The sequence below is a fragment of the Pogoniulus pusillus genome, chromosome 11, assembly GCF_015220805.1.
Source record: "Pogoniulus pusillus isolate bPogPus1 chromosome 11, bPogPus1.pri, whole genome shotgun sequence".
In the NCBI taxonomy this organism is placed as follows: Eukaryota; Metazoa; Chordata; class Aves; order Piciformes; family Lybiidae; genus Pogoniulus; species Pogoniulus pusillus.
This window is the reverse complement of record NC_087274.1, coordinates 27,002,285-27,029,998: the sequence shown is the minus strand read 5'-3', so window position 1 is coordinate 27,029,998 and position 27,714 is coordinate 27,002,285. Positions and strand designations below refer to the sequence as shown.

The window sequence follows — 27,714 nt, the reverse complement described above, 5'->3', positions numbered from 1 at the left end:
CTCTTACTGCACTTGTTTCTACTGGGTATCCATTACCAAAGTGGGCACTGTGTTTGGGTTTCTATCCAAGGAGATTGCTTTATGTACACTCAAACAAGAAATTGAAGGAGGAGACTTCTCATGCCTCCTGTTTTGTTTGGTTGGGTTTTGTTGTTGTTGTTGTTGTTTTCATTTGGTTGGTTGGGTTTTGGTAGGCTAAGTTTTCTAACAACAAAGTCTGCTTTCAGAAGTGCAGGGAGACCATCTATGTGCAGGAGACCACACATTCACAGTCAACTGATCAGATTGGCCTCCAACTAGGGAACTCTCCCTCAGCCCTGCCTGAAGTGCCCACAGGAATTTATCTTGCTGTATTCATTCTTACTGGTTTGAAAACTTTAAACTTTTTCCATTACTGGAATTTCTGTATCTTCCCTCCCTTAGAACCTTAAAAAAACCAAGGCTCTTTATCTTCTGGACATTTTAGCACCAGGTTTGTCATGCTTTGTGGAGAAGTTTATGGAGAGCTGGGAGATTTTAAAACAAAAAACATGTACAAACAGGAAAGCATTTAACCCACCACTAAGCTGACCCAGTACTGGCTTCTCAGTAATGGAATATTGGCAAGGGATGTATCTCAATCTGCTCTCTTGTAACAGCAAGAGGAGTCCAAATCACAACAACAGGAAGGGAGAGAAACACGTGTTACGCCTAGAAGAAAACCAGCTACTTAATTCTCCTTTTGTCTGCAGCGTGAAAGAGGTACATGAATGAAATAAACTGCAAAGGCTCCAGCTCGACGTTTCCTGTGCTAGCACAACTGACAATACACAGAAAAGGTGTAGAATTATTCAAATCTGAAACTACCTCATAGCCCCTAAGACACTAAAAGCACAGTCGATGTGGAAATCTGCTTTTGAGAGTAGGAAACATACCAGTTTAATGCAACTAATTTCACACAGGGAAATGGAGTGATGCCAGTGCACCAGGGAGCCAGAGTGCAAGTACCAGCAGAAGAGGTTCTTAGACATCCATTTAGCAACACAAGCTCAACTGTAATGATGAAACCAGACAAACTGTAAGGCCAGTTCGGTCCCACTACCAACTTGTTCTTCACTAGCACCATCATGACCCCAAGAAAGAGGTCTTAGTAGGCAGAAAGGTAGGAGGAACGTTTTACCCACCTTCTCAATCCATTCTGGACAGCAGCATCCTTAAGTTGCTAGCAACTTGCACTGGTCACTCGCAGGATAAAAGCTGACGAGTTAAATAAACTCCAGTCAGGTGTCCTTGCTCTCTACTGATAGAGGAAGTACAGCTGGTAGTGTGCACAGAGCCTGCACCTGCAGATGAACTTCAAACCTCGACAGGAGTTGGCAGTGCAACCCAAGTAAATATGAGGGGGCTTGCAAGATTGAAGGAGTTTCAAGAAGATGATAAGGCCAGAGAAGACGTTGTCCAAACCGCACTGACACTCTAATCTTGCAGAAGTCCTGCCTCAGCCTTTAACACGTATCTGTATCATCACTGGAAGCGTGCTAGGAAATGACTCCTAACGCTCACAGCTCAGCGCCAGAGCCGCAGTTCAGCACAGATGGGGAATGGTACAGCTCTGTCATCTTCTCCTTCCCTAAGGAAAGCACCTAAGTTCTTTTTTCCCCTTTCCTTCTCCCACAGGCAGACCTGTGCTGCCAAACTGGCCCTGTCCCACCCTCTGCCTGCAGGCGACCAAGCGGCACCAAACCAGAGGTGTGAACAGTGACACCGGGAGACACCAGACGTGCTTCCACTGGTTCTCTCACAGCAGTGAGCACATGGTTGGACTCCATGATATTAAAGCTCTTTTCCAGCCAGAGTGACTCCTCGATTCCACGAACAGCAGTTTCCCCAGCGCCACGGAGAGGACCACCTGTGCTCACAGGGAGAAGCCACACAGCCCGAGGCCAGGGAAGCTTCCAGAAGCCCTGGCGAGGAATGCCAGCAGCTCCCGAGGCCGCGGAGACCACCAGCCCCCGCTCGTGGTGCCCGCAGCGCCGCACGCCTCAGGGGCTGCGGGGCCGCAGCGACCTCCGCGGGGCTCCGGCTGCCTCGGCCCAGGCGCCGCCCGGCGTCCTCCCACTCCGCACCGAGAGCACGGGAGAGGGGCTGGGCACCGGCACACACTCGAGGCCCCTTCTCGCCCTCGGCCCCTTCGGGGACGGCGGTGGGAGCGGGAACGCCTCCACCTCTCGATGGCGCTAGGACGGCTCCGCGAGCAGAGGGCGCTTACCTCAGCCGCGGCTCCGCTCAGCTCCACGGGCAGCCGCCGCTCCGCAGCCCGGCCCCGCAGCGCCCAGCGCCCAGCGCCCGCCCCTTCCTTCACCTGCCGGGACGCGCCCGCCTCGCCGCGCCGCCGCCGCTGGCAGCAGCCGGCAGCCCGAGCCGCACCGTCCCGCCTCCGCCTGCCCTGGGCGGGGGCTGCCGGGGGAGGGCTGGGCAGGGCAGGGCAAGGCGACCTGTGCTGGAGCTGCGGCGGGTCCAGTGGGGGGCAACGAAGCTGGGGAAGGGTCTGCAGAGGGAATTGGAGTTGTTTACTCTGGAGGAAAGGAGGTGGGGGGGAGACCTCATTGCTCTCTGCAACTCTCGGAAAGGAGGTTGGAGCCAGGTGGGGGGCAGGGTCCGCTCCCTCCTAACGGGGGATCGGAAAGGAGAAAATGTGAAAGCTGCGGTGGGACGTGGGAAGAAACTTCATGACTGAAAGAGTTCTCAAGCCCTGGAACAGGCTGCCCGAGTAGCTGGTTGAATCCCCGTCCCTGGAGGTGTTTCTAGGAGGCAGAGCTGCGGTGCTGAGGGGCACGGTTTAGCACCAGCCTTGGTAGAGTTAGGTGACATTAAAAGGCTCTCTCAATCAAGGTGATTCTATGGGTCTGATTGGGGTTTTAATTGTAAAAATGATACACAAAGTAGCATTACTACTGCCAGAGGTGCAAAGGGGTCAGTCCAACACGTAACTGGGGGTGGGGAAAAAAAAAAGCAGTTAATAAAGCAATGTTCCCCAAACATTGATCTTTGCACAACGATGTACCTTGGATAAAAAGGAACAGATTCCTTTGGTGATTAGTCGACTAACGCTTGGGGTTTGCTTCCAAGTCTTTAACCCTTACAAAGGTGTCAGTATCTATGATATTCCCTCTCGGTGCCGTTCATTAGTGCTTTCTTATCATTCACAGAAACTGGTGGTATGGAAGCAGCAAAGAGAATTCCTCCTCTAAACACAGCAGCGAGGATGCTTGGTCTGTGAAATACAGGTCTGTGTTCTAAGTACCACAGCTTGTTAGAAAATGGGGTTTAATGATGCAAGCAACCTTAAACATCATCTTGTTCCAACCCCCTGGGCAGGGACATCTACTAGACCAGCTTGCTCAAAGCCTCATCCAATCTGGTCTTAAACACTTCCAAAGATTAAATGTCCACAACTTCCCTGGGCAACCTGTTCTGGTGTCTCACCACTCTCATAGCAAACAACCTTTTCCTCACGTCCAACCCAAACCTACACTGCTTTACTTGAGAGCCATTGCCCCTTGTCCTATCACCACAGGCCCTTACAAAAAGTCCCTCTCCAGCTTTCATGTAGGCCCCTTCAGGTACTGGAGGACCTTTGACTGATGACAAATACAGTGCTGTTTTAATACCTACTGTTGGCTTTGAAAGAGTCTCCACATAAAGAAAAAGATCATTCCTGAGTAACAAGGGAGTAATTGCATTGGCAGGGCCTAAGGAAAATGAAGTTTCTTAAAGTTTCCTACAGCAAGTACCTTAGCTGCAGCCAGCAGCAGCCTCAGCTTTCTGTTGCACCAAGTGCCAGCTGTTTAACACAGATCAGTCCTCTACAAAGACCACAACCAGGAAAACTCCGTGAAGCAGTTACACTGACTTCGGTGTCAGAACATCCTGACTCTGTTGGTGGAAATGACAGCTCTTATTTTCCTGCCTGATTAAACCCAGAACTTTCAGTCTGCAGAGATTAGTGCATTAAGCTGAAGCAGGTGTGGGGAACCTTCATTGTGCTGGCTGAATATGCCCTGTGACTTCATTCTATGGGGTGCAGCCCACGATGAAAATCAGCGTGTGTTATTACTGGATAGCAGAGCAAATCAATGTGTGGTCTGCCAAGTATCCTGGAAAGAACTGTTTGGTTCTCAGCAAGGAAACGTTCTCCACCTTGGCTAAAGTGACCAGGCTTTACACAGACTCTGATATTAACAGTCTTTTCCAACCAAACTGATTCTACAGTTCTGTGAAATCTTTTTTATTTCCTTTCTATTTGCCCCTTTCTGGTGGTGAGGCCCCCAAAACTGAACCCAGAACTCAGGGTCTGGCCTTGCCACTGTTGAGTACAGGGGGATATCACTGTCCTGGTCCTGATGGTCACCCTGATCCAGGCCAGGATGCTGTTTGCCTTCTTGGCCACCTGAGCACACACTGGCTCACATCCAGCTGGCTACTGATCCACACCCCTAGTTCTCTCTCTGCTTAGCAGCTTCTAACAACTCTGACCCAAGCCTTCATCAGGGGCATTCATGGGGTTACTGTGACCCAAGTGCAGGACCCAGCACTTGGCCATGTTCATAGAATCAACCAGGTTGGAAGAGACCTCCAAGGTCATCCAGTCCAATCTATCACCCAGCCCTGTCCAATCAACTAGACCATGGCTCTAAGTGCCTCATCCAGGCTATTCTGGAACACCTCCAGGGACAGTGCCTCCACCATCTCCCTGGGCAGCCCATTCCAATCCAATCACTCTCTCTATGAAGAACTTCCTCCTAACATCCAGCCTAGACTTTCCCTGGCACAACTTGAGACTGTGTCCCCTTGTTCTGTTGCTGGTTGCCTGGGAGGAGAGACCTGGCTACAACTTCCCTTCAGGTAGTTGTAGACAGCAGTGAGGTCACCTGTGAGGCTCCTCTTCTCTAGGCTAAACTCCCCCAGCTCCCTCAGCCTTTCCTCACAGGGCTATGTTCCAGGCCCCTCACCAGCATTGTTGCCTATCTCTAGACACCTGCCAGTATCTTAACATCTCTCTTGAATTGAGGTGTTGAGCCTCATATTACTGACCTTTGCCCATAGGTCCATCCCATCTAAGTCCCTCTGCAAAGCCTCACTACCCTCCAGCAGATCAACACTGTCTCCAAACTCAGTGTCATCTGCAGGCTTGCTGAGGGTGCCTCGATCTGTAGTACTGTGGGACCAACAAGGTTTCTCTGTCTGAGATTCAGGACTGCATCACCTATTTAAATATGCAACACACCTATGGCTTTAAATATGCTCAGGTATTTCTCAGCCTCTTCTACCCTAGAGTTATGACTCATGTTGATTCTGCTGTTGTTTCTTTCAGTTGCTGTCCCAGAGTGGGAGTGCAGACTGAAAGCACCCAAAACATAATCACTAGGGGCCCTAGTGTGGGCCTCTGAGTGCAGCAATCATCAATAACCACGTTTGCTCTGAGAAGTAGGAGGATTCTGATCATTCCTTCTCAAAAGTCTGCATTACAATGACAATCTAGCTAGGTGCAAAGAGAGTACTTATCTTTGTTACTGAGAAGAGCCAGAGAAACATGAAAACTATTTACATTCCAAAGATAAAGAGACCTAGAAAAGAGCAAATGTTTTCATTAGTGATATTCTCTGCTGTGTTTATAGGACTCTTACCAAGCCTTTGGTGAAAACAAAACCTCTCTTTTGGCTTTGTTGTTGTTGTTTTTCCCTAATGCTGACAAATACTGCAATTAATTTAAGTTACATAACTGATTCCAGGGCCCAACTGTATCCCTGCAGAGACAGAACAATTCATTATGGATGGAGAAAGTATGCCAGAAAAAGCAAAGCTTTGTGAAGACTCTTTGCCTATTCTGTCATGCTTTCCAGCTAAAGCTTTAAGGAAATAAACTGACTCCAGCATTAACTTCTCCAGTGCATTTGGCTGACAGCTAGGACATCTCTCTTTGTCTTCAGTATCACAGCCCTGCTGGTGTGCAGGAGGAGAGGGAAGTGAATCTGTCTGCGGTCATTGCTGGTGCTGGCAACACAGATGATTCCCTTTTCTTTTTCCCTGCACTGCATTTGCAATCAGATGGTATCCTCCCTCTCCACACAAAACAACAATCTCCTCTGCCTGGCTTTTGGTGTGTTTGTGTTGAAGCAGCTCTAGTTTGGGTTTGGTGTCTACATTACTGAGCTCTGCCATGGGAGACTCAAGGGTGTCTGACTAATGGGGTTTGCAGTTGCATGAAATATCTAGGAAAAACATGACAAGCATTTGAAAAACAGGGACTTATACCAACTCCCAGAACATTATCAGAGTTGTTTCAGTTGGAAAAGACCTCCAAGATCAACAAGTCCAGCTGTCAACCCAACACCACCATGGCCATCAAACCATGTCCACACATTTCTTGAACATCTCCAGTGTCAGTGGCTCCACCACCTCCCTGGGCAGCCTGTTCCAATGCCTGACCACTCTTCCTGTGAGAAGTTTTTTTCCTAATATGCAGCCTCCCAACCTGAAACTTCCCTGGCACAGTTTCAGGCTATTTCCTCTCATTCTGTCACTTCATACTACGGAGAGAAGACCAAGCCCCACCTCACTGCAACCTCCTTTCAGGAAGCTGTAGACAGCAATGAGACCTCTCCCCAGCCTCCTTTTCTCCAGACTGATCAACTCCAGTTCCTTCAGCTGCTCATCACAGACCTGTTCTCCAGACTCTTCACCAAGTTTGTTTCCCTAATCTCTCACCCTAGATGGACTTCAGAGGAAATAACCACACAGGGTAGCTGGGATTTTGAGCCCACTTCATACTTACTAAATGAGAAAAGGAGCATTGTTGAGAGTTAGAAGAAAGCATTTTCCTTAGCCTGACTGCTTGGATTAGCAGGAATGTCTGGGTTCTAGTTTAAATTTCCAGAGACTCAAATAAATTTGATAGAACCAATAACAATTTTTATAGAGTGCCCTTCCCTCTTCCCCCTTCGTTCCCAAAAGAAAGGGATTAGATGTAGAGAGGAAAAGGTAAGCACACCCAAATAAATGAATCTCACTGCATTTGGAAGTTAAAAAAAGAAAAATTTAACAATAACTTTAAAAAAAAGGTATCTGAGGTAGGGAAGTTACAAAAGGTACAGGGAAGGGAAAGCAAATACAAAAGGTATAAATACAACCTGATTTTTGGGTGGTGATGGCTTTGTCTGCCTCGTGGGGATGGCCCAGGAACAGGATGGTGATGGTGGCAAGCACAGAGGCAGGGAGCACAGAGAGAGTGAAACAATGAGTCCCCCTGCTTTTATGGGTCTCTAGACAGGAAGGGAGAGTGGGCTAACCATCACCTGGTGGTGTTCAGACCCACCCCTGGGGAAGCATCAAGACCACATAGGGTCAGGTTCAAGGTTAGTCCCCCTGGAGGGTTAACCCTATACAAGGAAGGATGAACTTCTGCTAACTCACATTGTGATACAACAAGTGAGAAACATCAGTTCCCATTGTATGTTCCAAAGGAATACTTCCTTACAATCCAAAATGCAGTAAGCAGTTCCACACTAAGCACAACAGTAAGAGTCACAATAAACAGCAAATTGCAGCCACGCTGACATATGATGATCTGGATGAGGGGATTGAGTCCAGCATCAGTAAGTTTGTGGATGACACCAAGCTAGGAGCAGGCGTGGATCTGTTGGAGGGTAGGAGAGCCCTGCAGAGGGACCTTGACAGGCTGCATGGGTGGGCAGAGGCCAATGGGATGAGATTTAACAAGGCCAAGTGCAGGGTTCTGCACTTTGGCCACAACAACCCCAAGCAGCACTACAGGCTGGGGACAGAGTGGCTGGAGAGCAGCCAGGAGGAAAGGGACCTGGGGGTACTGATAGATAGTAGCTGAAGATGAGCCAGCAGTGTGCCCAGGTGGCCAAGAGAGCCAATGGCATCCTGGCCTGCATCAGGAGCAGTGTGGCCAGTAGGACAAGGGAGGTTATTCTTCCCCTGTACTCAACACTGGTCAGACCACACCTTGAGTACTGTGTCCAGTTCTGAGCTCCTCAATTCAAGAGAGATGTTGAGGTGCTGGAAGGTGTCCAGAGAAGGGCAACAAAGCTGATGAGGGGCCTGGAACACAAACCCTATGAGGAGAGGCTGAGGGAGCTGGGGGTGTGCAGTCTGGAAAAGAGGAGGCTCAGGACGGACCTCATTGCTGTCTACAGCTACCTGAAGAGAGGTTGTAGCCAGGTGGGGTTGGTCTCTTCTCCCAGGCAACCACCAATAGAACAAGGGGACACAGTCTCAAGTTGTGCCAGGGAAGGTTTAGGCTGGATGTTAGGAGTAAGTTGTTGCCAGAGAGAGTGATTGGCATTGGAATGGGCTGCCCAGGGAGGTGAACATCCCTGAAGGTGTTCAAGAAAAGCCTGGCTGAGGCACTTAGTGCCATAGTCTGGTTGACTGGCTAGGGCTGGGTGCTAGGTTGGACTGGGTGATCTCTCTTCCAACCTGGTTGATTCTATGATTCTATCTGCCTCTAGATTTAGTGGTTTGTTTTTTTTTTTTTTTCTGAAACTGAGCAAACCAAATCTAGCAGTAGCTGTAGGGGCAGAGAATCCCAAATAAGAGGCTGCTAAGCCCCTGCCATACCATTCTTGATTTGACTGCACCGTGCTGTGATCTCCTCCTACTCCTTCCAGTCCCTCGTGGCAAACTGCATGCTAACGGAAATCATCAGAACAATTCCAGCCTACTGCTTGTCAGTGAAGTTATTTTTGTCTGGTCAAAGTGATATAACTTACATGGTTGTGAAGTTTCCAGCAGGAAATTACCACTCACATGAACTACACCCTTTTAATGATGCTTCACACCACGAAGAGTGAAGGGTGCAGAGAAATAGGACCTTCGAGGACTGGTCAGCTCCAGCTGTGCTGGCACAAAAACCTCTTGGCTTAAGGGTTTCAATACCGTGTAGGAGGACTGAGGTAAGAACTCATGATTAGGAGAATACCAAATCAGGCATCTCTCTCGAGCAGGGCTGAACTGAGGCACAACAAAAAGGGAGAGCAGCCCAGGGTCGAAGCCAGCAGCTGTGTCAAAACCAATCTCGTACTAGGAAGTGTGGAGCTCTTGCCTACATCTTCCTGGTGGAGAGAGCTGAAGCTGCTGGTGTGGGTGGCAGGCACTGCTAGGGAACCCAGGGTGGTTTCCAGCTTTGCTCCCTAACAACAGCACACTGAGTCACCCTCAACTTGCCCTTTGGTTGTACTGACACCCTCGTGCCCTTTCTCAAATCTTTCTTCATATGTGGGCTATATTTGCTCTGCTTGCCCCATTTTTAAACCCTTGTTCGACAGCATGCAGATTATTTAACTCTCTTAACTGCTGCTTTGAGCTTCAGCCTGGCAGGAATCCTTGCTGTAATTGTCCTTTTGAACCGAGCAAAACTGTAGCAGATTTCTTTTGTTGCTTATTCATCCTGCAGGGATGTGGAATGTATTCCAGCATCCTTTAAAAACTGAGGCATAACCAAATGAAGAAAAAAAATAAGGTCTTTTACACCACAATAAAATAGGACAGAAAGATTGTTTTTTTTTAAGAGCAACTTGAAAGGAAGTATCGAGTCTGACAGCAAATCCTTTCCCAAATGCATCAAGAGCAGGAAGCATAGCAGAGAATCAGTAGAGTCAACATGTGATTAAGGTTAAAAGGCAGCCTCAGAAAAGACAGGATCAGAGCAAAGCGTTGCAGAAAAGCTGAATAAATGTCTTGCTGCTCCAAAAGAGTTAGGGAAGTTTCTGTGTAAGCCTCTTTCATTATGGGAGAGCTGCTAGAAGATCTGTGACATACCGAAGGATCAGTAGGAAAGGCTGTAGTTTGAATCAACAACATAAACAGATGATCACCAGAATGAGACTGCGCTCTCCCAAGAATTCTAAGTCAATATAGTTCCAGCTGTGGTGAATAACTTCTTCCTTAAACCTGGCGTTTTATCTGAGAAGACCAAGATGATAAATGTGACCATGACTCATTTTTAATGGAGACTCAGGCATCTGGACACATGGCATCTGCACCAGGTCTAATTAATAAAGAATGTAACAAAAGAATTAGGAGAAGCAATAAAGACAGTATGCTAAGGAGGACTCAGCATAGCTCTTGGAAAGAAGAGTTATGCCTCACATGTAAATCTGACTGAGTTCCATCAAGAGAAAAGAGATATCCAGCTGATAAAGCCTATACAGGGTTCTAAAACACCCTCACTGCAGTTACTCATCAAAGGCTTTTCAAGAAACTGAGCATTAAAAAAAAAATGGCTAAAAGATGGGAAGAAGGAGGCAGAAATTAATCAGAGAGTTTTCCCAGTGAGAGAAGGCATTTTCCTTCCTTGGGAACTGGCATGGAAATAAAGCTGTTCAACAGAGTCAAAGCTGACTGTCGGAAGGGACATGATGAAACGTGCCGATATCAAGTTACTTAGGGCAGTAAAGATAAGTGCTGAGCGTGAGGAAGGACTTAATACTGAGACACAGAGGCAGCTGAAACACAGTGCAAATAATGGACAACTCTTCCCAACTTAGCACAGAAAATTATGAGCCCTGAGCTGGTTCTTACCAGCAAAGAAGGAGCACTTGGGCTGTGACAGTCCCAAGGAGATGGTGGTTCAATGTCCAGCAAGACTATAACTGCAAAGAGGACATTAGTGACTGCTAGCAAGGCAGCCAAGAACAAATTGAAGAAGAGTTTTGAGGAGTTGTGCAAATCCATCAAGCCTCACAAGCCTGCACACTGGGTGCAGTGCTGGCTCCCTGTGCCATGAAAAGGATCTAGACCAATAGCACAAATGGTGGTGGTTGTGCGATTAGGATTTGGTTCTCCTGGCCTCAGGATACTGTTGAGTGCTAGGAGCTCAGATAGGCTTCAAGTCAGCCTGAGCAAATCTTAAGCAGCAAAATCCATTATCAAAAAAAATCCCACTTCTCCCTTCAGAAAGTTCACTCCTAAGTACTGAGAAAAACCCTCTGGACCTGATGGACCTTTCAGATGAGCAGTGCAAACGTGCTTACACTGTCATCACTGCTTCCAAAACACATAAACTGTTCCCTTGGCACCGTGAGAATGCCTCAGCTGAGATTTCTGCAGCCACCTGATAAACTGAACCAGCAAATGGCTTCTTAACATCTGAATCCTGGTGAATTTTACCAGGCTCAATCCACTGCCATGCACAACTCAGCAGGAGTTTTGTTGGAACTTCCTGTAAGATCCAGGTGACACTAGTACAAACAGTAAAAGCTCTGCAGAGGCAGCATCTCTAAAGATGTTTGCCCTTTTAATATCCAGCTCCAGGCCTTAAATTAGAAATGTCTGTGGACTGGACATGATAACTGAATTGTGACATAGCAGTGCTGTCAGGAGGAGAACATTCTATACCCAGAATCATGTTGAAAATTGCCTTGCCCTTCAGAAAGGTGGCGAAGAGGACAGCTACGTCTCAAAAGGGCACAGACAACGAAGAGGGAGCTGAAGGCTCCTTAGAAACCAAACCTAACAACCAGAAGACCCAAAACAGTCTTGTGATTGTGACCGCTGCGGACATCTGTCCAACAGCCGTGCCAAGAATTCAACTAATAAGCAAAAACCCCAGCCAGAACTGAACAAAGGAGGGCTGTCTCCTTGGGGAAGCTGTCTGGTACCGTGCAGTCTAGCCCAGAAGAGCACACACTCTGTGACAGACATGACACAGATGACTGCAGGTTGAAGAATGTATTTGAAATGCAGCATTTTCAGGGCAAGTTTACACTTGGAACTGCAACAGCCCTAATGAAATTATGTGAGCCTTGAACTGGGAATAAGAGAACAAAAGAGCCATGGGTTGGCATTTTCTGTGACCCATTGCATGAGGGCAATTTTCATATCCATAAATGAACATAACACTTCACAAGAGACACTTATTCAAGCGATAAGTTAAATCCATGCCTCATGTAGCCTTAAGGCAGAAATAATTGCAATGGAGGATCAATACAGATGTAATACAGACTGGTGAAGGGTATGGGGAACAGGTCTGGTGAGGACTGGATGAGGGAATTGGGGTTGTTTAGTCTGGAGAAGAGGATGCTCAGGGGTGACCTTATTGCTGTCTACAACTACCTGAAGGGTGGCTGTGGCCAGGAGGAGGTTGCTGTCTTCTCTCAGGTGGCCAGCACCAGAACGAGAGGACACAGCCTCAAGCTACGTCAGGGGAAGTTTAGGCTGGAGGTGAGGAGAAAGTTCTTCACTGAGAGAGTCATTGGACACTGGAATGGGCTGCCCGGGGAGGTGGTGGAGTCGCCGTCCCTGGAGCTGTTCAAGGCAGGATTGGATGTGGCACTTGGTGCCATGGTCTAGCCTTGAGCTCTGTGGTAAAGGGTTGGACTTGATGATCTATGAGGTCTCTTCCAACCTTGGTGATACTGTGATACTGTGATCTCTACAACTCCCTGAAAGGAGGTTGGAGACAGGTGGGGTTGGTATCAAGTGATAGGAGAAGAGGAAATGGCCTCAACTTGCACCAGGGCAGATTTAGGTGGGACATTAGGTGGGACATCAGGTGGGACCCTTCTTTCCTGGAAGGGTTCTCAAAGCCTGGAATAGGATCCCCAGGGAGACAGCTGAATCCCCATCCTGGAAGTGTTGAAAAGAGACAGAGATGTGGTGCTGAGAGCCATGGTTTAGAACGAGCCTTGTCAGAGTTAGAGAACGGTTGCACAAGATGATGTTACAGGTCTTTTCCAACAGAAATGGTTCCATGACAGGATGTATTGCTCTAAGCACACATCAGAGGTGCTGTGGATTTGTAGAACAGAGATGATGCTAGGACTGTGGGTCACGAAACATCACAATATGAAGTAAGAATATAGAAGCAATTACAGCAATCAGGTCTTTCAAGTTTGTCAGTCAGCTCTATTATAGCATTTGTCTGCTTATCAAGAACAGATAACAGTAAGAAAAAAACAGTAGCCACAATGCTTACAGGTACCTGAACAGCTGCAGTCAATGGGCAACCTGTCACAAACCAGGTAGGCTCTGCACCCCTGGTGAAACAAGGTAACTAAGGCTTTGATGCAGAACTCAGTTGTCATTGCCTGCAAGGCTTTCATTCCTACCACCAAAACTCTGAAGGGTTTAAGCTGTTCACATCTCAGGCTGGATTGTAAACAGTCAGTGCTCACTTTGCTTCTCCCCAGTTTTGTAAAAACAGTTATTATTCAGTTCCTGGTACCAGGATAAGGGAGCTTGTTTATTTTTCCAAGACCTATAATTTTCCAAATGAAGCCAACCACATATTTTCAGTATGCTGTGAATTTCCCTTCACCTCACTTTACATCACTGAGTGTTCTGAAGCTTATCTCCTTACTGCTTTTAAAGCTATTTGAAATCTTCTCATGAAAGATAGAATACAGCCAAGTAATTATTCATCAACTACTGCCAGCCCCATACAACACTAAATCTTCTCCTGTGGACAGTGCAGGGTTCTCTGGTGATACATTGAGCCACTGCATAAAACGGAAGCATTTCCCCTCTCCTCCTGCTCACACTAAATATTTTCTGTGATTTTTCCCTGCAGGAAAGTGATGAGAATATTGCCTTGATCAGAAGTGATGTGTCTACAGAAGCAGAAAGGCTCTCTGTCTTTCATGTGAGCAGACTGGTGCCTGAAAAAGTCTTTGGATTATCCCCTTCTATTGCAAAACATCACTTGACATCAGGAAGAGAGGACAGCAGAAGTGAGGTGACAGAAGCAGTTATTTATATTATGAAGGCAAGCTTCTTGCTCACATAACATTCATGTGTCTCCTTCACTTCAGACCATGGGTGTCCACTGCTAGGTGTGTTGGTACTCTCTCCTCCCTGTCCTCATTGCTGTGCATAAAGGATTTGAGGCTGCAGGTCTCAGTGGTACGAAGGACAGAAAACTGCAAATAGAGTGTCTGAGTCTATGACATATCCTGCACAGGTTAGAAAAAACCCACACAAACTCTTCCCTACCACAGCCACATTTTGACATGTTATCTAGAGATTTCAGCTGTTCAGCCAAACTAAGCACAACACTGGGTGTTGTTTGAACCTGTGTGAGCCCTGCATCAAGCACAGCTGGGGAGACTCAGCTCCTGATTAAGCTACAGCAATGCAAACACCTACACGTGAGCTGGCTGGGTCATTCTCCTTTGCAGCTAGCAGAATTTAGGGCTCCATTACAGCTTTCCTGCTGCTCACACATAAAGGGCTAATGTTAGTTAAGGTGTGCCCACAGTATCTGTGATGTCTGCATAGAGAGAGTACCTACTACACTGCAGGAGTAGCAGCCCAGGGCCAGCTGAGTTACCCAAGGTACCCGCCTAGCCACAATATGCCTCTGCTGGGGCAAGAATGCCCCTGGTCAGCATTTCCAGATAGCTACTCAGGTTATCCAAATGCATCTCTACACTTCATCAGACGACTGGAGTGTGCTCATTAGACCTTCATCAGTTACACAGCAAATAGATACCTCCACATAAATTACTCTAACTCCCACTCAAATGGCTTAATTCAGATGCCTAAACATTTGCATTTGATGCCATCTGAGATGCTTTGAGGTATCCTGAACCTTCACATGGAGCCTCCAGCTATGGCACAGGAGCTGTCAGGCACCCACTCCCTTGGAGATGCAGCTGCAGACATGGCCTCAGAGCTCAGAGGCCCTCAGTGCTCATGTTTAGGCTCATGTTTAGGCAGCTGAAGTTGTGTGTGTGTGCCTCCTCTACTAGAACTCAATATAGCTGATTTACAAGAATCACATCAAGCCTAGGTTCTGCCAAAGTGTTAGCCACTGCCTTCCGTTCTGTGCTTTCAATCTCTGTGGCCTGTGCAAAAGGCCCCTTCACTGCACCCTTCACCCCACAGTGGTTGGGCAGACTGAGGTATAGGTCATGTTCTCAGGGTCTGGCAGATTCATGCAAACCCACTCCCAGCCCTCAAGGCTTTCTGGAACATCAAAGGCTTGGTTACCTCCTTGCCAAAAACGTCTTCAGCTTGTCACAGGATCAGCCAGTCTGCCCAGCACAGGCAGTTCACTCATAAGAGTGCATACCCAAATACATTCCTGGAACTTAGATAAGCACTGCTTGTCACAGAAATGGTTTTTCTCCACAGCCAAAATCCTACAGGGACAGATCATCTCAGCAAACAATTACCAAACCTGTCTTCCTGGCTACAGGTCATCAGGTCCTGCCATATGTGAGCAGCCTTTTCTCCAGGATTCCTTCACAGTCTGCCACAGAGAGGTTGCCACAACAGGTTGCCTTGGGCTGGACAACTGCTAGAATATGGCAGAAAACTCTTAAAAGAGGCAGAGGAGGGCCAGGAGAATGCTGAGAGGACTGGCAGACCTGCTAACAGACCAAGAGAATTGGCTTTGTTCAGCCTTGAGAAGAGAAGACTTAGGAGAAACCTTATTACCATGGACCAGGACATACAGGGTGGCTAGCAGGACAACAAAGACTCCCTTTTTACAAAGAGCCACAAGGAAAAGCCAAGTGATGATGGGGACCAATTGCTGCTGGGGAGAGTCCTATAGGACTCCAGAAGAAAATATTTCCCCATGAGAACAGCTGGACACTGGAATCATCTCCCAGGGGAAGTGGTGGATTCCCCTACATGGGACAGTTTTAAAACCCACCTTGCCAAGGTGCTGGATCAGCTCATTTCAATTCTGCTATTACCTAGAAAGGTTGGACCAGATGACCCTTGAGGTCCCTCTGTGATTCCATGTGATAAAGTTATGAAGAGGTGAAGAAGCTGGGGGTGAAGTTCAGATAGCAAGAAGACATTTCACACATGCCTTAGGAAAACAACAAACCCTTGCTGTAGTAGAAGGCTCATTAGTCAAGGGAAATGATAGAACTGCCAACAATGACTCAGAAAATGCAGAAGTACTTCAAGGTTCTAGTTTATATTTGGAGGAAGGGATATGATGTGCCCACATCATATGAAGATGACAAACAGCAGTCAAATTAGCCACTAGGTCAAGTGATGGTAAAAATCCATCCTTTGTTTTCAGTGCTGGCACATCAACCTGCCTGCATTATTTGCACCCAGAACCTGTAAAAAGCAGGCTCTGGAGTACCTCTGGCTTGCTGATACTTCTTGATGTATTTCGGCATTAACACCACAAAATGCATCTAGACTCAAATTCCAAAAGCTGGGGAGGTTGTGACTGTTGTGTCAACATTAAAAGCACAAACACATTGTGGTGGACACCTGTGCAGGAAAAGATTTGTTTGTCTATCTTAGGTAAACCAGTGGAAAACCAGATAATGCATTGGAAGCATAGGTGTGTGACCACTGCTTCAGTCTTGACACAGAACCACAGAATGCATGGGGTTGGAAGAGACCTCTGGAGCTCAGCTAGGTCCAACCCCCCTGCAGTCAACAGGGGACATCCCCCACTAGATCAGGTGCTCAGAGCCTTGTTCAGCCTGACCTTGAATGTCTCCAGGGATGGAGTCTCCACCACCTCCCTGGGCAACCTGTTCCAATGTTTCACCACCTTCATAGGAAAGAACTTCTTCCTAATATCCAATCTAAATCTACTCTTCTCTAGGTTAAAACCATTTTCCCTTGTCCTAGTGCTACAAGTCTTTGTAAACAGTTCTTATCCAGCTTTCTTGTAGCCTCCTTTCAAATCTAGAAGGGCTGCTCTAAGGTCTCCCTAAACCCTTCTCTTCACTTCTCCAGGCTGAACAACCCCATCTCTCTCAGCTTGTCCTCATAGGAGAGGTACTCCAGCCCTCTGACCATATTTTGTTATACAAGTGTGGCTTTATGAAAAACAAATAACTCAAAGCTGAGAGACTTTTGAGTTGTCCTCAGAGGGGATCATCACCAGATGGTGTGCTTCTCGCAGGAGTTTGTGCTGGACTAACTCTACTGAGCATTTCCATCACTGTCATGGAAACAAGAAAGCAAATTACCATGGGTAAATCTGCAGATGACACAAAGATGGGGTCCTAAATAAAGACGAGCCCAAGATACTTGTGTTAGCAAGATGGACCACTAACAGCTACAGTGTGGAACAAACTGGCTAAAGAAACAAACTTTCCTTCTGTTGGTATTAGCAGATGAAGAGCAATTGCCTTTCTGTGAAGGATGCCTCGATTAAGCACAAAATGTGCTACACTCTTCACTGGCAACAATTATTTAAGCAAACACAAGTTATTTCCTCCCCTCATTCCCCAGTGCTGACACTTACAGGGATCTCAGCTACAACGGAAAACCCAGAGCAACCTCCCACGAGCATGCTTTCTTACCTGCCCTCCAGTCTTTGTCATGCTTCATGGGGTGCCCATGGCCTTGTGTGATGGTTTGGTTGTTACCTGCACCCTCCACTTAGAAAAGTCACCCAGACTAGACTCAGGCACTGGGAATTTGAATGAAGCTGTATTTGCAGCTTAGCACAATACACAAGCAGATATTTACAATATAGACAGAAATATACAAGTTAAAAAGTAATACAGAAACACAACAGCCCTCCCAGAAACCTGAGTACCCAGGAGGGGCTTCCAACCACCCTTCCACCTTCTCCCATCCCCTCTACCCTACCCCAGACTTTGCTTTGTGCTTAACGTAGTTTGGAGGGTTAGCCAGAGGCATTAGGAAGCAGATGGATTAGTCACACAGATGGCAGGTTAGGTTAGAGACAGAGGTGCAGCCCAAAGCCCAGAGAGAGACTCCCTTATCTACATTCATGTTCTTATACATCTCAGCAAGCCTATGAGTGAAGTAGACATCATCATTTCCTTTTCACAGCCTGTAATTCTAATTCTTCTCACCAAACTATCCCAGCTAAGCTCAAACTAGCACACCTTGAGATATCTCTGACCCTTTTCTTCTGTAAATCTACATTTGTTACCACCTCAGGCAAATTGCTAAAAGTCTCTAGGGATTTAGCTAAACCAGATTAGGTGTCATGGAAATGAGCCTTTGGCAACAGCAGGTCCTTTCCACCACCATCTCTGACTGGATTATTTCCAGCTGGTGAAGTCACACAGCATCCTCCCCTTTGGTTTGCCCACCAGCAAACAAAGAGCCAAAGGCACACATCCCCTGTTTCCTGTGAAGCCATCCTTTCTCCCTGCTGGCATCTGGTGCCTCTTCTGTGAGGACTAGGACACAAATGCCATTTCTGCATCTCCTCTCCTTCAGGCTTTAGCCTCACCAACTTTTCATATAGAAATCAGTACAATTTGTTAGACATTTGTCTTTTCCCCAGACCTTCCTATGCATTTTTACTCCAGTGCTCTATAACCTGTTGGGTTTTTCTTAAATTGCATTTTATGGTTTTAAATGACAGATACTATGAAGGGGGTGGAACACTGGAACAGGTTGCCTGAGGAGGTGATAGATGCCCCATCCCTGGAGAATTTCAAGGTCAGGCTGACAAAGGCTCTGAGCACCTGATCAGAAAAAGAGGAGCTGGGGTTGTTCAGCCCGCAGAAGAGGAGCCTCAGGGCTGACCTCATTGCTGTCTACAACTACCTGAAGGGAGGCTGTAGCCAGGAGAGGTTGCTCTCTTCTCCCAGGCAACCAGCAACAGAACAAGGGGACACAGTCTCAAGTTGTGCCAGGGGAGGTCTAGGATGGATGTTAGGAGGGAGTTGGTTGGCAGAGAGAGTGATTGGCATTGGAATGGGCTGCCCAGGGAGGTGGTGGAGTTGCCATCCCTGAAAGTGTTCAAGAAAAACCTGGATGAGGCACTTAGTGCCATGGTCTAGTTGACTGGACAGGGCTGGATGCTAGGTTGGACTGGATAATCTTGGAGGTCTCTTCCAACCTGGTTGATTCTATGATAGAAGTCAAAGGAAGGAGAATTATTTATAAGCAGTCATCCTTGTCCAACCCTTACGTAACTGATCATAGCTTTGATGAACAGGATGTAATTTTCTTCCCTCAATGTTTCATATCCATGTGAATGTAACCCACTTAGAAATACCTTTCTTCTAGCCTGATTTTCAGTCTGCTTTGTACACTGCTGTGTAGACTGTTTAATCTCTTCACTGGAATATTTGTTTGCCAGCAGTGACAGCTCCATTAGAAATAATTCATGAAATGCTCTTTGATGCTGCCATTGCAAAATAGAAGCTGTCTCACAGCAACATTAAGGAATCTTCATATTAAGAGCCATCAAAAAAATAAAATACAAGTGATGTTGAACATCCAGAGTAGGGAATACAAACTCTACCAGTACATAACATGGAGAAATGGTGCCCTTTTCTCTTGTGGATCCTACAGAAGAGGGTCCCCAGGACATCTAACATCATGAGTTAGCAATGGTACATGCAAGCAGCAAGGGTACTGCAAAGTGATTTGATTTATGGCATGGAAAAAAATGTTTATGGGGACAATGAGCTACTGTGCAGCAATACCAGAGCTGGCTCTGCATGAACTGTCTCAGAAGGCAGAAGCAGAGTGAGGGCATTGGGCTTGCTTTCCATCTGCACTAATTAGTCCAGCTAATACACAGGCTAAATCAGCCAGCACAGAGCCATACAACTCCTCCCATGGCTTTGGTACTCAGCCAGCTCTGATAGAGCTGCTGTTGTACCACAAAGGCATTCATCTACTGCTGTCTCTATAAGCAAGGAGGGACTCAATCCTACCCCTTTTGCTGGAGGGAGTAGAGCATGGAGAATCAGGTTCCCATTGCAGGATGGCACCTTCTACATGCAGTGTCACTTGATGAGGTGCATGGAGAATCTCAAGAGCAGAACCTCCAGTCTGTGTGGGTCCTTGCATGTTCCCAGGATCTCCTCTCAAGAGCTTCTACAGCATTCCAGACACATTAAAACAATACTTGAACCCAGGTTTCCCACAGTGTCACTGGCAACACTACCACCACCACTGCTGGAAAAGAAAATATGGGAAAGACATTTTCTAGGTGTCTGATTTTAGAAAAGGCACTGGATTGACATCCTACCTGGAAGAAGCTGTGTCCCAGTAATACTGGGCAGTGCCCAAGGCTGAGTGTCTGTCAGGACACGTGCCATGCAGCCAGCATGAGCAGTGCATGCACTCCTAGAGCTGTGAGCTTAACCTTTGCTGCCTGCTCACCATCAGGGAGGTGCTGAGCCTGCCAGAGAAAATCTGCTGTTCTGCAATGATAATGTTCAGACGAAGCCAAAGGCTGTCTTTGAGAGATATTGCAAGAACCTCCTGCACACAGGGGTCTCTGATTTCACTCAGAAAACAACACCACAGATAAAGCCCAATGAGATATTTCTGTCAAGAAGAAATGGTTCAGCCCTCAGAGCTTTTGACATCTTTCTGTCTGTTGAAAATGCCACAGTGTAAGAGGCACTGAGGCTAGGACATTGTCTCGCCTATGAGATAAGCAGTTATGGCTGTAACTTTGTTCTCTACTAAGACTGGTGACAACACAGCTGCTATACCAAGGAAAGTTCATATCCCCTGCGTGGAAGCAGGTCTTGACAGGAACCAGGAAATATTTCTATCACTAATGTATTTCATGTCCACCACAGCTGTCAGAGAAATGAGCTGCCCTGGCAGAGAGCTGCTGCCTCAACCACATGTGCTATCTGGTGGCATCAGCAGCATGCTGAGACCATCTTCAGACCTCTGAGGCAGCCAGCTCAAAGCCTGTTGGAGTACCACACAAACCAAGAGCCCTTGGAAATCAGAAGACAGAAAAGATTAGGAGGAGGAGGAGAGAAAGCAGTGAGAGAGAAGAACTCAGAAGCAAATGCTGGTGACCAGGTGTGCACAATGTTATCATTTACAGGATATAAGAAACACAATTTGCCCACACAGATAGAATGTCTTAAGAAACCAGACCAGATGAACACCACCATTCCCTGAAATGACCAGAATGATGGCCAAGAGATAGGGGGAATTTACTTAGTCTGTCATCAAGCTACCTGAAAGAACAAGGCATTGGGAAACGCTGTCAACAGTTCGGGGAATACCAGAAAGGTTTAGCTGCCTGGAGACAAGCTGGTCTTTGTTCTAGGGGCTGAGGGGCTTTAGAGACTGATTATCCACATCTCTTAACAACTGATCCCTTCAGGTTCTGCTTCTCCAACACGGGCTGGGCAGTGTTTTGGTATGTGCCCTGCTGGCAGTGTCAATCCAATGCTTTTCAGAAGGCACTGCTATGGTTAGAAGAAATTTGCAAAAAGCCTCACTAACCCCCCTCAGACACAGGGCAGGAAACCCTCACCAAAGACAGACCTTGCAACTGAGGCTGGGGTCGGTAATTCTGCACTTCCACCATCCCAGCTGAAGTAGGAATTCAGCCTGCAAGTCTCTAAAGAATTAAAGCACTATCTTGTTTCAAAGGGAAGTCGCTGAAACCCAAGCTGTAGGGCTTCATACTGTGATGCAGACAGAGAGGCCAAGCAAAACAACCATCACCGCAGTTCTTGGGAGTCAGCAGAATCGAAATTACATCCTTCCCTTATTAATTCAAGCTTATCTTAACCCTCTTTCCTCCCAACTTGTTTTTTCTCCAACCCCAAACATTCTCTGATTGTCTTAGCACAGTGTTTCCACTTCTCCTCCATTCTGATTGTCTTAGCACAGCGTTTCCACTTCTCCTCCATTCTGATTGTCTTAGCACAGTGTTTCCACTTCTCCTCCATTCTGATTGTCTCAGCACAGCGTTTCCACTTCTCCTCCATTCTGATTGTCTTAGCACAGTGTTTCCATTTCTCCTCCATTCTGATTGTCTTAGCACAGTGTTTCCACTTCTCCTCCATTCTGATTGTCTTAGCACAGTGTTTCCACTTCTCCTCCATTCTGATTGTCTTAGCACAGTGTTTCCATTTCTCCTCCATTCTGATTGTCTTAGCACAGTGTTTCCACTTCTCCTCCATTCTGATTGTCTTAGCACAGCATTTCCACTTCAACTTCTTGGAGTTGAAGTAAAGAAGCTGTGGTTCTCTGCCATATCCCTCCACATCTACTACATGTGTCTGCATGCAGACAGTACAGCAGTATAAGAATACACAGAGATGTAGGTGGAAGATGTAAGAGCACACATGAAGAGATGTAGGTGGAAGACCTCAGCCATATGCGGAGTATGCAATAGGGGAGACAGTGGGGAATGGAGGCTTTAGGGACAGTGCTGGCAGTGTCAGCTGTTCACCCCCATGACACGAACCTCAGCCTCCTTCTGCCAGGAACCATGCTGCCAGAACTCACTTCAGGCAAGAGCAACTACCACCCTGTGCTGGAAAGGTCCCCACCAAGGGCTGTGGAGCAGCCCAGATGGCATCGTGGGGCAGGGGCAGGAACATCTGCTGAGCATGGGGTGAGACCTATGGGGAGGGAAAGGTGGGAGCAGAAGGGAGGAAGATGCCGTGACACAGCAGCTTTATCAGACCCAGGAGGTGCCAGCTGTCCTTAGGCTGAACAGGTCCCTGCCGGGAAAGACAAGCCTTTGGGGAGCTGTTACCCTGGGAGGGCTTGCATTTCCTGGTAGGAATCAACAGGAACCTACAGTTAATGCTTCAGTGTCAGAGGACAAAAGGAAATGTTATATGAAACTGCTTCGCAGGTCAGGTTTGGATATGGTTCAGCTCACTCTTTACAATACTGGTTCCACTTCAGTGGTGTTGTCCTCTGAAGCCCCAACAGCTTTAAAAGTGCCTGGGTGGCTACACTGATCTTAGACTAAGCCCCAGGTATACACAGAATGAGGCCAAACAGAGACTCTCCTGTCTGAAGGGGCACACCTTCACACACAAGAGAGACATTTAGTAGTTTTGAACAGGGGCACTCTGTGCTGAGTTAAGAACTGGCTGGATGGCCAGGCCCAGAGAGCGGTGGTGAATAGTGCCACATCCAGCTGGCAACCAGTCACTAGTGGTGTGCCCCAAGGATCAGTGCTGGGCACAGTCCTGTTTAACGTCTTCATGGATGATCTGGATGAGAGGATAGAGTCCTCCATCAGTAAGTCTGCAGACAACACCAAGTCGGGAGCATGTGTTGATCTGTTAGAAGGTAGGAGAGCTCTGCAGAGGGACCTGGACAGATGGGCACAGTCCAACACCATGAGTTTTAACAAGCCCAAGTGCCAGGTTCTGCACATTGGCCACAACCATCCAGTGCAGTGCTAGAGGCTGGGGACAGAATGGCTGGAGAGCAGCCATGCAGAGAGGGGCCCGGGGGTGCAGGTTGACAGCTGAACATGAGCCAGCAGTGTGCCCAGGTGGCAAAGAAGGCCAATGGCATGCTGGCCTGTATCAGCAATAGTGGGACCAGCAGAACCAGGGAGGTCATTACACCAGTACTCAGCACTGGTTAGGCCACATCTTGAATGCTGCATCCAGTTCTGGGCCCCTCAATTTAAGAAGGATGTTGAGGTGCTTGAACATGTCCAGAGAAGGGCACCAAGGCAGCTGAGTCGCTGGAGCACAGCCCTGTGAGGAGAGGCTAAGGGAGCTGGTGGTGTGCAGATTGGAGAAGAGGGGGTTCAGGGGAAACCTCATTGCTCTCTACAGCTACCAGAAAGGAGGCTGTAGGCAGGCAGGGGCTGGTCTCTTCTAGGCACTCAGTGACAGAACAAGAAGACACAGTCTCAAAAGGTGTGCCAGGGCAGGTTTAGGCTGGACATTAGGAAGAAAATCTTCACAGAAAGAGAGATTGGCATTGGAATGGGCTGCCCAGAGAGGTGGTAGAGTCACCATCCCTGGAGATGTTTGAAAGCAAACTGGTTGAGGCACTTAGTGCCATGGTTCAGTTAATTAGAAGGGTTAGGTGATAGGTTGGACTCAATGATCTTAGAGGTCTTTTCCAGCTGGGTTAATTCTGCGATTGTGTCACTTGAACACATGAAAGTGACAGTGGGGAAAGCAAAGCAGAGTGCAGAGAGACCCAACTCCTTCACTCTCCGTGTAAGTGTAGAAGGCTCTCACGGGGAATTACTGCAGGGTAAAGAGTAGACTGTACTTTCAATATTTAATTTACTCTGCATTTATTGAGGAGCAGTCATAGCCCTTCTTGCTGCATACAAATCCATGCCATGCAAACCCATCTTCTTACAGCAGTGATGAAGTCAAAAGAAGCACTAAACCCTCCTTTCGGCACTTTGGATTAAGCACCCTCCACACTCATACCCCTAACCCGTAGGTGTACAGGCTGTGAGCTTTACTAATACCTTCCATTGAGTTGTTACAGTGCAAAGGAAATGATCAGCTTCTCCTTTGTTTCCCCATGGCGTTGTTCATCTCTGAAGTGACTCGCTGAAACCATCTTCACCGCTCCCACACACCCACCTTCCAAACAAAGCAGCACAAAGCAAGAGCCCAGATTTGCACCGCTGCCCTCCCTTCTAGTATTGTGACACTTGGTTATTTTTGGACTGTGACTTTTACATTGGAGACTCAAATGAGCAGCCACCTCCTGAGCGCCGTTTGCGTGGGGGGGATGTTTTGAACACAAAGCCGAGTCCTGTCTCACGCTACCCACACCTCCCGTCCTCCGAGAGAGCTGCCTGAGCAGAGCAGTGAGGCATACAAAGCAGAAGTCCAGCTCAGCGCTAACGTCAGGAATTCACTCAAGCATGCTGGCTCATGACTACTTGTTTCACACTGCTGCTAGCAGGAGGGTACTTCACAGCAGTGAGGTCCTGCGCTGTCCTGGAAATAGTTATGCAAGTGAACAGTTGATTCATTTCAGTCATGTTATCCAAATCAGAGGAGTTCCACAGATTGCTACATGGCAACGTCCTCACTAGTGAGCTGGCCACCAAGTTCTCTGGTTGTGCTCAGCATTAAATACCTCCAGGGAAGACACAACAAACTAGCAGAAGGAAAGCACAAAAAAAAGTTTAAAACCTCACTTTCCTGTGGGCAAGACTTCCATTGCAGGATTCTCTTTCGTGCCCTGAAGTACTTACATCTCTCTGAAACAAAACAACACTGTCTTGTTTAATATGGCCTTTGTCCTCAGCATCATGGATTCTAAGCCCTGACTCCTGCTGTCCCATTGGCGTCACTGAAGTCCTCAGGCAGGCACAAGCATGTGAACTCAGGTACACATCACGGTGACAACTTGGCACATTACCTGCTGTGTGCTATGTGCCCATGCATACCATCCCCATGACTAACAACTCGCATTGTCTGCTTTATACCTTTCCTTACATCCTGAATTCTTTACATATGAATAACTGAAGCCAATTCCCTTGTCTGTGGCACTGTAATTTCCTTTTTCTTTTAAAGGATTCAGGCCATTTTTCTGGCTGGTGCTCCACACCGAGATGGCATCTTCTATAGTCTAGGGTTACATCTTGAGCTAATAATTAAGTGCTGACAAGGATGATAGGAACGAATGGGATAAATTGATAGATGAAACTATTCCCCTCTTGTGATAAACTGAAAATAAATACACTGGTGTATCTAGCTGGGCCTCAAGCAGCATTAGTGAATGTCACAGCTCCATCTGAGCAAATAAAATCTGCTGGTGGTGTACTGGCTCTGTATAACAACTGCTTCTGCACTCGGGAAAGGGTGTCAAAAGCTCTCCTAGGATTTAGGTAGACAATACTGAGATGGACATGTTTTAAAAGCATGTGTAAGACTGACACTGGAAGAAATACTGACCCAAACACTAGCCCCTTAACCCTCATGCCCTGACCCTAACCCTAACAGTAACCCAAACCCTCAACTAATGCCCTAACTCTAACCCTGACCCACCCACTTTGTGCAGGCATCCTTATATTTAAAAACCCCAACAAAACACCCAAAGACCACTCTGAAACCCAACATAAAACTGTTTCAGGAAGCTTGTGAAGAACTTAAAAACCATCTAGATGCCAGGGTTAGTAACCAGTCACTCAAGCTCAACCAGAAAATACTCACAAGTAAAAATAAAGCACTGAGAGTATCTGTGTGCTCAAAATAAGTCAGTTGAATTTTTCTGTGCTGTATCTGGCCCCAAACGAAGGCTCACTGGAAACCACAGGAGCTCCTGCACATCTTGACTGGGCTGGGACATCAGCACATGGGCTGCTAAACAACTCAATGCCCAGCACTTGGAGCCTGCTGTGCCTCACCTCACCTGCTGGGCCAGGGGAATGCACTCCTGAGGTCAGGAGCACTCTCGGTCCCAACCCCTTCCCAAGTAATTTTCTTTGCACAAAGATCAAACAGGCCCTTCAGTCATTCACATGGACCTGCCTCATGAGTAATACCTGTGAGGACAAGAGCAGGAGTACTAAGGCAAACTTCAGTGCTTCATTGTGAGGACAAGAACACATTCATTGTCCCTTCTCTTGAAAGGGGTTGCTGTAAGGACTAATTCATGTGTGCTATAGAGTTCTGCTAAGACTGAGAAAACGGCCCAGTGAAACTGAATTCCTGAGGGGTTTATAACTATGATTTGCTCACTGAGGATTTTCAGTAAGTAACAACAATAAGCTACAGACTAAGTTGGCCATTAAACCAAGCTTTAAGGAAGGAAAAGGCTGTTTAAGTGCAGCACTGACCATGGACAGTGGTTGTTAAAAATGATAGAATCATGAAGTGTTGAGGTTGGAAAAGACCTTTGAGATTATCAAGTCCAACTGTTTGCCTAGAGCTCACAATCACACCAGCACTGTTAAGCCACTGCCACTAAACCATGTCCCTCAGCACCACATCCATGCATCTTTTAAACATCTTCAGGGATGGTGATTCCAACACCTGCTTGGGCAGCCTGTTCCAGTGTTGAGAACCACTTCCAATTTGAACCTTCCTTGGCACAACTTGAGGCAACTTCCTGGGGCTGTTTGGTGTGGATAAGCTGCTGAAGGGAGACCTCATTGCTCTCTACAGCTCTCTTAAAGAAGGTTGCAGTGAGGTGGGAATTGGTCTCTTCTCTTTGGGATCAAGTAATAGAATGAGGAAAAAAATGGCCTGAAGTTACACCAGGAGAGGTTTAGGTTGAACATGAGGAACAATTTCTTTGCTGCAAGAGTGGTCAGGTATTGGAACAGGCTACCCAGGGTGATGGTGAATTCACTACCCCAGAGATGCTCAAGCAATGTGTAGCCATGGCAGTTTGGGATGTGGTTTAATGGCCATGGTGGTGCTGGGTTGAAGACTGGGCTTGATTATCTTAGAGGGCTTCTCCAACTGAAACAGTTCTATGGGAACACAATACTATGCCCCATGAGCCTCCAGTTCAGCCAAGTACTTTAAGCTCATCATAAGTGAGTAGAAAGAAGCAGATAAACAGAAAGGAGCTCAAGCTAAGTAAGGAGGCCCAGCCAGCACCCAGGGGTGATGTTACATTGATTATCAAGTCTTTGTCCTAGCTAACCGGGGGGCCACCAGGCCCCCCGGCCTTTAAGATCCCACTCCCATTCACCCAGTGTGTACCGTGGGGACTCACCTCTGGTGACAAGGGAAGAAGGATCCCTCTGCCCAGTTGGGCAAGCTTAGGATGTCTACTTTTCCTGGGGCTGATTAAATAGGGGAGTGGGCAGGGAGGGCAAAGTGGTCACACCTGGGGTGGGAGGAGACTCCAACAGCAACCAGGTGCTCTGGGTTTGGGGGGAAAAGGGGAAAATATGGTGGGGGTGGGGAAAGGGCAGGTATGGTGGATAAGGGGAGGTGGTGCTGAAAGCATGGAGGGGGAAAGGATGGAGATGAAGAGAGAAAGATGAGGAAAAGGAAGGAGATGGAAAGGAAAGAAAAGGAGGAAGATGAGGAGAAAGAAGAAGATGAA

General features: G+C 47.3%; 1 long non-coding RNA gene across 1 annotated transcript; it reads right to left on the bottom strand.

The window, feature by feature from the left end:
* Nucleotides 1-23,963: 23,963 nt before the first annotated feature.
* On the bottom strand, nt 23,964-24,912 carry LOC135179778 (uncharacterized). Its single transcript, XR_010304127.1, has 2 exons — nt 24,848-24,912; nt 23,964-24,644 (listed from the first exon to the last, which is right to left on the bottom strand). It is a non-coding gene; the product is annotated as an uncharacterized LOC135179778 (long non-coding RNA).
* Between the last annotated feature and the right edge of the window lie 2,802 nt (nt 24,913-27,714).